This window comes from Armigeres subalbatus, chromosome 3 (genome assembly GCF_024139115.2).
Source record: "Armigeres subalbatus isolate Guangzhou_Male chromosome 3, GZ_Asu_2, whole genome shotgun sequence".
NCBI lineage: Eukaryota > Metazoa > Arthropoda > Insecta > Diptera > Culicidae > Armigeres > Armigeres subalbatus.
The window spans coordinates 186,138,176-186,146,417 of NC_085141.1; the positions used below are offsets into that span (position 1 = coordinate 186,138,176).

An 8,242-nucleotide genomic window follows, 5' to 3' on the forward strand; every position below is an offset into this window, starting at 1 on the left:
TGGGACACCGCAACTTTCCCGCTCGACTGGATGCAATGTATCTTAGTGAAGGTGCCCAAAAGGGTGACCTGACTGTATGCGATAACTGGCGTGGCATTATGTTGCTGTGTACCGTTCTTAAAGTTGCAAAAGTGCAAAATTATTCTAGCCCGGATTCAGGAGAAGATCGATGCGACTCTCCGGCGGCAGCAGGCCGGATTCCGTGCCGGAAGATCCTGTGTGGACCATATTGTCACGCTCCGCATCATTCTGGAGCAGGTCAACGAATTCCAATAGTCTCTTTACTTAGTATTCATTGACTGCAAAAAAGCTTTCGACCGTCTCAACCACGAGAATATGTGAGGCGCCCTGAGACGCAAGGGGGTTCCTGAGAAAATCATCGGCCTCATCGAAGCACAGTACGAGGCCTTTTCGTGTAGAGTGCTGCACAATGGGGTCCTGTCCGACCCTAGCCGGGTCGTAGCTGGTGTGAGGCAAGGATGTATTCTATCACTGTTACTGTTCCTCATCGTAATCGATGAGATTCTGGTAGATGCGATTGACCGTGATCCAAACCGCAGGCTGTTATGGCAGCCTATAACCATGGAGCACCTAAACGACTTCAAATTGGCTGATGACGTTGCACTCCTCGCGCAACGGCGCTCTGATATGCAGAGTAAGCTCAACGACCTTGCCGAGCGCTCCTCCTCGGCAGGTTTAGTCATCAACGTCAACAAAACCAAATCGTTGGATGTAAACACGGTGACTCCTTCCAGTTTCACAGTAGCCGGGCAACCAGTGGAGAATGTTGAAAGCTTCCAATATCTTGGTAGCCAAATGGCGTCAGACGGCGGTACCAAGATCGATAGGCGCTGCCTTTGCGAGTTTAAGAAATATCTGGAAAAACAGGCAGATAAGTGAACGCACCAAAATACGAATTTTCAACTTAACGTGAAACCTGTGCTGTTATACGCTAGCGAAACATGGTGTGTATCAGTGGAGAACACTCAACGGCTGCAGGTGTTCATTAACAGAGGCCTGCGGTATATTATTCGGGCCTGGTGGCCTCACAACTGGATCTCAAACAACGAGCTCCATCGTCGTTGTCACCATACGTCGGTAGCACCTGAAATTCTGGAGCGGAAGTGGGGCTGGGTCGGCCACACTTTACGTAGGGGCGGAAACGAAATCTGTAAACAAGCATTAGACTGGAACCCAGCGGGACATCGCAGCAGAGGCAGACCCAGAGGCTCATGGCGGCGAAGCCTCAATAAAGAAATAAAAGAAGTCGACCGAAATCTAACCTGGCAACAGGTTAAAGCAGTGGTCCCCAGCCTGCTTGCTATCGAGGGCCACACAGCAATTTTGAACTGTTGAAGCGGGCCGCGGTATATTTGCAATATATGTTTATCATTTCGAAATGAATTTTGAAGTATAATACAAAGTAATCAAAAAATCTGTTTAAAAAACGCACTTGTAAGGGCATTACATACTACAGCGTAGCTGAGTTTTAGTTCATATTGTTACACACGTCTGCGATAGTAGACTTAGCGTAAAATTTTACTTTCCTAACAAAATCTCCTCGGCTTTGTTGGCAAAACTATTTTACCAAATAAACATCTGTCGACCGATTCTAAGTGTTTTTTTATCCTCGATGATTATTGTTCAATGAAAGTCGTTGCAAATAACGACAGCATGTTTGAAACGTGTTTTTGAAGCCAGGTGCCATGTACTTATTTTTTGACTTTTTCGATCTGAGATATACAAACAGGATTATACCTGCATTGCCCGACGTGTCGACTCGTTTATTTGATCTTTTTTCAAAGAAAATGCTCATCAGGAAAAAGACTCAATAACGGGCCGAAACTTCGGACTCTGCAAACATAAACCCGTTTGAATATCTCAAACTAACAAATTCAGAAAATAAGAACAATTATCCCAGTCGAACTACAACCACTTACCAGAATTATTGAATAGAACATTGAGTAAATCTTTACTCTGAACTGTTTACCGTGTTTTTTATTATTTTCAAGTAATTAATTTTTTTGGAAACCTTTTCTTCATCATCCCAACTAATCGCAGCATGACAAAATCTTGATTTCGTTGAACATTTTTCTTATTGTGAAGTACGTTAACATGACGCATTTTCAGGAATTATAAATCAAAAAATTTTCAATCGAATTTTGCCACAACTTACCTTATTTATAAGAATGAAAGAAGTCATATAAGGGTGCATTAGGGTACATTATTTTTACCTAAGAACGTTATATATTCAGCTTGGTTAAAGCGCCAAAAATACCATCAAAGTATGTTGCCATTAGACTACATAGCATGTATGAAGTGAGAAATTTATTTAATCTTGATGATAAAAAGATACTTGGTTTATATGTTTCTTGAATATCAAAATAATTTGAACTAGACATACACACTCAGTTTTTATTTCTGCAGCTCGTCAAAATCCACAGCCGTGTGCCCATCAAAATAAAAAAACTGATATCTCGTCAAAAGGTGAGGTGAGGTTTGTTAGCTAATTTTCGGCAAATATTAGCTGATTTTCAGCAATTTTGACAGAAATATCGGCATAAATCATGTTTAATGGGGCTTGGCTGTGCGGTAAAAATTGAACAAATTGCTGAGATCCCGGTAAAAAAATTAAGTATGTATGCCCAGCCAGAATCCAACGAAGAACTGGACACGATGAAAGCTTTTCCTGGTTGTGATATTTGTCAATGGGCCACATGTAGTGTATATTCTGAAACCATTCGCGGGCCGCAGGAAAAGGCTTCGAGGGCCGCATGCGGCCCGCGGGCCGCACTTTGGGGATCACTGGGTTAAAGCGATAGCCGGGCAACGCTCAGGATGGAGATCTTTCAAGTCGGCCCTTTGCACCACCGGAGGTGTACAGGATCCATAAGTAAGTAAAGTGTCAGCTATTCTCGATCGATTGTATCAATGAAGCTTTGAAGTCAATTAATAGTTTGGAAAATGAACATGTTGCATTCGCGGCATTTCTGCAATATCACGCGAACGGTTATCACCTGATCCATGATAGAGTGCAAGTCTATCTTGCGGCCCGCTATCCAGGCATCAGAATCAAGGAGAGTAAGGTACACCAGGGCAAGTTGAAATGCGGGGTAAGATGAAACGGAAGCTGTAATTTAGATTGGAAGTGACCTAATGCCCTAATTATTTTTTCCAACAAACTGCTCCCCTAAACGCACCTTCTGACTGCCATTCCCAGAAACTTGCAATCCCTGCCATTGTTTATTTTTCGCCCTTTGCAAAATGCAAACCATCTTTTTGTTGGGCCAATGAAACAGGTCAACGTATTCAATTTTGAATAAGCATAATGATTATGAAAAATCGACAAGAGACTAGTTTTAATTTTTGTATTTTGCGACTTAGGGCGATCCTCGCGATGTCGACTAACTTTTAAGTCGGCCAACCTGGTGCCGCTCAATAATGGTTCACCCACCTTCTTCGACGTGACCAAGGCTAGTCTGTATATTCTTCCCATACTGAAATGGAAAGTATCGTTCCTTTTTGGGAGCAATCAACTTCCAATCACAATAATGGTCACTGCCCTAGCTTCCCCTCTCAACACCTTCCAGAGCCTGTCATAAGACGAGTTTGTACGATCCCATTTAATTCCACCACTTGATTGTACCTTGACAGATACGTATTTCGACCTCAACAGTAAGCTTGTCTTCAGTGTCTCGTACTTGACTCGACTTGACTCTATTCGCTTGTTGCGCTTAATGCTTAGGTATGAACTTGAAGAGCCAGGAGCTACAATTTCCTTAATCTTTATTCAACAACCACGTTTACACCTGTCGGTAGATTTCCAAGCTCTCAGCAACATCAAGTTTCCACGGAGAAGAGACTTTTCATAAAATCTTAATGTTTGATGTCGTAATTGAATGTTCCTGATCTACATGTCCAGCTACCTTGGACCTAAAATCATAATTTATTCCCTTATCGGTTTCCCTCTTAGCCTTACTTACTTCTGCAATATGTTCTTTGAACCCTACATCTAACGATCTTATTGTTCGACCTACATATACTTTATTACACTGTGAACAATTAATTTGATAAACCCCTTCCTTATTTACCATGTCTACTCTATCCTTTGTGGAGCCCAGCAATGTCTTCAGTTGATTGCTTCTGCTGGAGAATACTAAATCGATGCCGAATTTCCTTAGTCGATGCGAAGTTGGTGGGTGATATGTTGATCATAGGGGACCGATACCCTCTTCAGCGGTTCATCGATCGGTGTCAGTGTTGTCAGTTCGGTTCCTTCGTAGGCTCTTCTGCTTTTTGTTGATGACTGCTTGTATTGTTCTCTCCTTGTATCCGTTGATCTTCTTGTTGGTGGGCTTCCTGTAGATTTCGTATTCTAATGTTGCATTTGTTCCCTTGATAACCAGTAGACCCAAGAAAGGTTCCTCCTCGTGGGTGAATTTTATGTCTTTATGCACGTTGTTTATCGCTTCTAAAATCCTGGGAAAATCTTTCCGGTTGTCAGGCCTAACAGCCTACCGTCCCACGCAGTATCGTCAAAGACGGGTGGCTATGGCAGAAAATTCAGTCGCCATCGTAGGCCTCGAAGCATCCCAACCTGCAACCAACCACCCGCAAACGGGCTTCCCCTGTTTTTTTTTCAGGGGTTTCATATCAGTGATCAGAAATCAGAAATTAACTACAGTTCTATTATCAGGGGGGTTCAACATCCTTCAATGCTCATTTCTCCCTTTCACATATATTTTTATAGTTTGAATCACACATTCGTAAACGCGAACTCTAGACCGCCATTTTCCGAAGAATAATTTCCTGATGTTTCAGAGATGAGTAAGCCAAGAATATACATAAATTTTCTGATGCCACATCACAATATGTAATCGAACATTTTTTTTTCCGAAGCATTCAAAATTCTCCAGGATTTTAACAGTTAATCTAATCTGCCCTTTTGTTCGGATCCGGCACGTAGTCCAGGGTGTTCTGTGTTTTTCTTGAAAAAAAATCAATGATAAGCCAAACATAGCGCTTTGGGTATTCAAAGTGTGAGGCATAAAAACCAAATTATTAAAAATGTCACGGAATGCCATGACATCAGTGTCATTTCACACTAATTCGTTTCTCATGACGCCAATTTCAGATTTAGAACAATAATCTATTGGTAATAGTTGTAGGACCCTTCTAGGGCTCAATTTTTATATAAAAACACTATTGTAAATATATTATGAAAAAGTTGAAAAAAAGTGAAATAAAAAGTTTAGTTTCCCCATACTACTTTCCATACAAACATGAAACTACTTATTAAAGTGGGGCGCAGTTGTATGGTGTAAAATTAACAGCTTCGATTTTCGGTACTGGTTTCAAATAAAACAAAACTTTTAAGTGCATCAAAACGACGCTTTCATGAAAAGGCACTATGCGTCCGGCGCGGTTGGTTTATTGATTGGTACTGAGTAATTACAGAGTTAGGCGAATTTCTCCCCTCTTCGCGCTAGCTAAAATTTGGGCAGAGAAGAGAACTGTGCTAATGAGTATTTATCTCCTGGTTCAAATTAATATCTCTATCTCAGATGCAGAGATGCCAGATTTGACGACATGTCTTCAATTTGAAGACATTTGAATCTCTGTGAAGACATTTATTTCGTGAAGACATTTTGAAGACTTTTCAAAATATTTGAAGACTTATATACTCATTTGAAGATACTTGAAGACAATAAATAAGCCAGCGAATAGAAAATACAATTGTATTACTGACTTATAAATTCTGCAACCTCCATATGTAAACTATATAAATATTACAAAAGTGCATAATGCCTTGTTCAGATTACAGCTGAATAACATGTTATTCGAAGGTGTTACTTCTGAATAACAAAACCGTTCGCACTAGCATTTTAGGTAATACTATTTGACAGCTGACAGCATGTGTCAAGCGCCAATTTTTTTCGAGCAGTTTGTTGTTTGTTTACAAATATGCAGCGAGATTCTTCAAATTAGAATTCAATTATTATTAAACAATAAATCTGTTTGCGATTAAAGAACTATTCCGCGGTAATGAGATTTATTAATTTGCTATTTTCTTCGTAATTGCAAGAAGCGGACCAAACTCCGAAGGCGTGAGTTCAGTATGGGATGAAACTGATAGTGATTAGTGTGCGCCAAGAAGCCAGAAGTATTTGTGTGCTTCGTTTAAATTTTATTTTGCTAATTTTTCCTTCGGAAATCGGCTAGGAACTGTAATTACAAGTAGGTAATTTCATTAGCTTGTTTACTGATGTTGCTATCTATATAAAATGGTGTGTATTGTTTGTCTTGTAGGTTTCGTCACCGGTGAACGGGATGTGAAGTCGAGGATTCCATAAATATTACACAGGCAGAAAGCATCGATGGAGCCTGGAAGGTCAAGATGGATCAGAAATAATACAATGTTTAGCAGCTGCAAGACGAGCCAACGTGAATTCAAGTTAAACAAAATTGTATCGCCAAAACAGTGTGACAATGGAATTCACGGAACAACTTCAGCGCGATAAAACAGGATTCCTGGAACCCGAACTAACTCGAGAACTACGGTGGAAATTCCAAAAATATTCAGTGCTATCGTTTGGAGCGACCGACGGCTTTCTACTGCGTTAAGTCCGAAACAGTTTATTATGCAATATATTTTTGAAATTTTCGAAATAATGTTACTGACGGTAATAATTTTATGTATTTAGATGCGTCTAGTCCTTGGACCCAATGGGAAGTGTCATCAGTGTTGGTTGTCCTAATAGAGGTAATAAACTATAGAGGGCGATTGTCGCTGCGGTTCCCTTTGTTATCGTCCCCAAACATGTTGGGTACCTATCTGTCAAAACGTACTGATTTTTCCTTCGTTGACATTTAGTGCCCTATCCTCGCCAGCAAAAGATGTATCGCCAGTGACGACAGCGACAATCTTCCTCTATAGTTTATTACCTCTATAGTTGTCCTCCCCTATTCGGTTGTATCGTTGATCGGATTATTCTGCACTTATTTTGTAGATCCAGTTTTGCTCAAAAGGTCACCAATCGGAAAACCACAAGTTGCCGGTAGTGATAGTATTATAATTGTTTTTAAGAGTAAGAAACCCACCGTCGTTTCACCCACAAGAGGATGTACGAAGTAACTTCCAATTTTTATAATAAAATAACAATTAAACAACGCACGTAATCATCATCAGAGGAGATGGTATTAGTTGCCAAAATCAGCTAAAACCATTCATCACATTCCATTTATATCTCAACTTAGGTGAACGAGGGCAGGCACGGAACTACGTTGTTGTGTTTCGCTAGGGAGGGATCGTGAAGTACTAATAACTATAATATATACTAGACTAAAATGATTCGAACGAAATAAAGATATTCAAACGCATTGGCACTTGGTATCCTTCACTATTTTCTCAGGTAAAATTTGAAAGCTTTTCTATGCCCGTCATTGCATAACAAAGCAAGACCATGCTGAGGGTGGCTGGGTTCGATTCCCGGTGCCGGTCTAGCCAATTTTCGGATTGGAATATACAAATGATATACAAATGCAAAAACGGTAACCTGGCTTAGAAACCTCGCAGTTAATAACTGTGGAAGTGCTTAATTAACACTAAGCTGCGAGGCGGCTTTGTCCCAGTGTGGGGATGTAATGCCAATAAGAAGTAAGAAGAAGCCATTGCATAAGTGTATGTCCTGTTTGGCAAGTACAATGGATACATTATGCCCAAGCAATCGAGATTGTTTTCCACCCGAAAACATACTAGACTGAACCGAAAATCAAACTTGTTAACTCTGGATTCGCAGTCCTACGCATTCAGTTAAAGGCAGATAGCTTAAGGGCTAAATATATTCAAGTTAATATGAATTAGACGGTTCAAATAAAATGTAAGCAACCTGAAAATCTATTCTTGTTTTTATTAACTATGGTTCAATTCAGTTTTAATCTAGCTTTATTTTTTATGAATTTAAAAATTATTTATGAAAGTTTCCCAAGTAATACCGAATTTAAAAATTGATGTATAACGTGTTCGAAGTAAGTTGTGAAAAGGTTTCTGTTAAACATACAGCTTATTGATTGATAGAAGATGTTTTGTATTACATTCTCACGACTTTCTGATAACATGTAATTTTTTGATATTTGTTTGGTTTTTCAAAATGTTTTGTTTTACACTCTCTAGACATAAAACATCTCGCCAGGATGATTTCTCGAACTTACTATTAACATGTTAATTTTTTGACATTTGTTT

The 8,242-nt window shown here is 39.8% G+C and overlaps 1 long non-coding RNA gene across 2 annotated transcripts; it reads left to right on the plus strand.

Annotated features, from left to right (window-relative positions):
* The first annotated feature begins 5,857 nt into the window (after positions 1–5,857).
* Positions 5,858–7,378, plus strand: LOC134221238 (uncharacterized). 2 transcript variants are annotated; one of them, XR_009982279.1, is made up of 2 exons: positions 5,858–6,241; positions 6,310–7,378. It is a non-coding gene; the product is annotated as an uncharacterized LOC134221238 (long non-coding RNA). The 2 variants fall into 2 exon arrangements; XR_009982278.1 differs by having other exon boundaries at positions 5,858–6,237.
* The last annotated feature ends 864 nt before the right edge of the window (positions 7,379–8,242 follow it).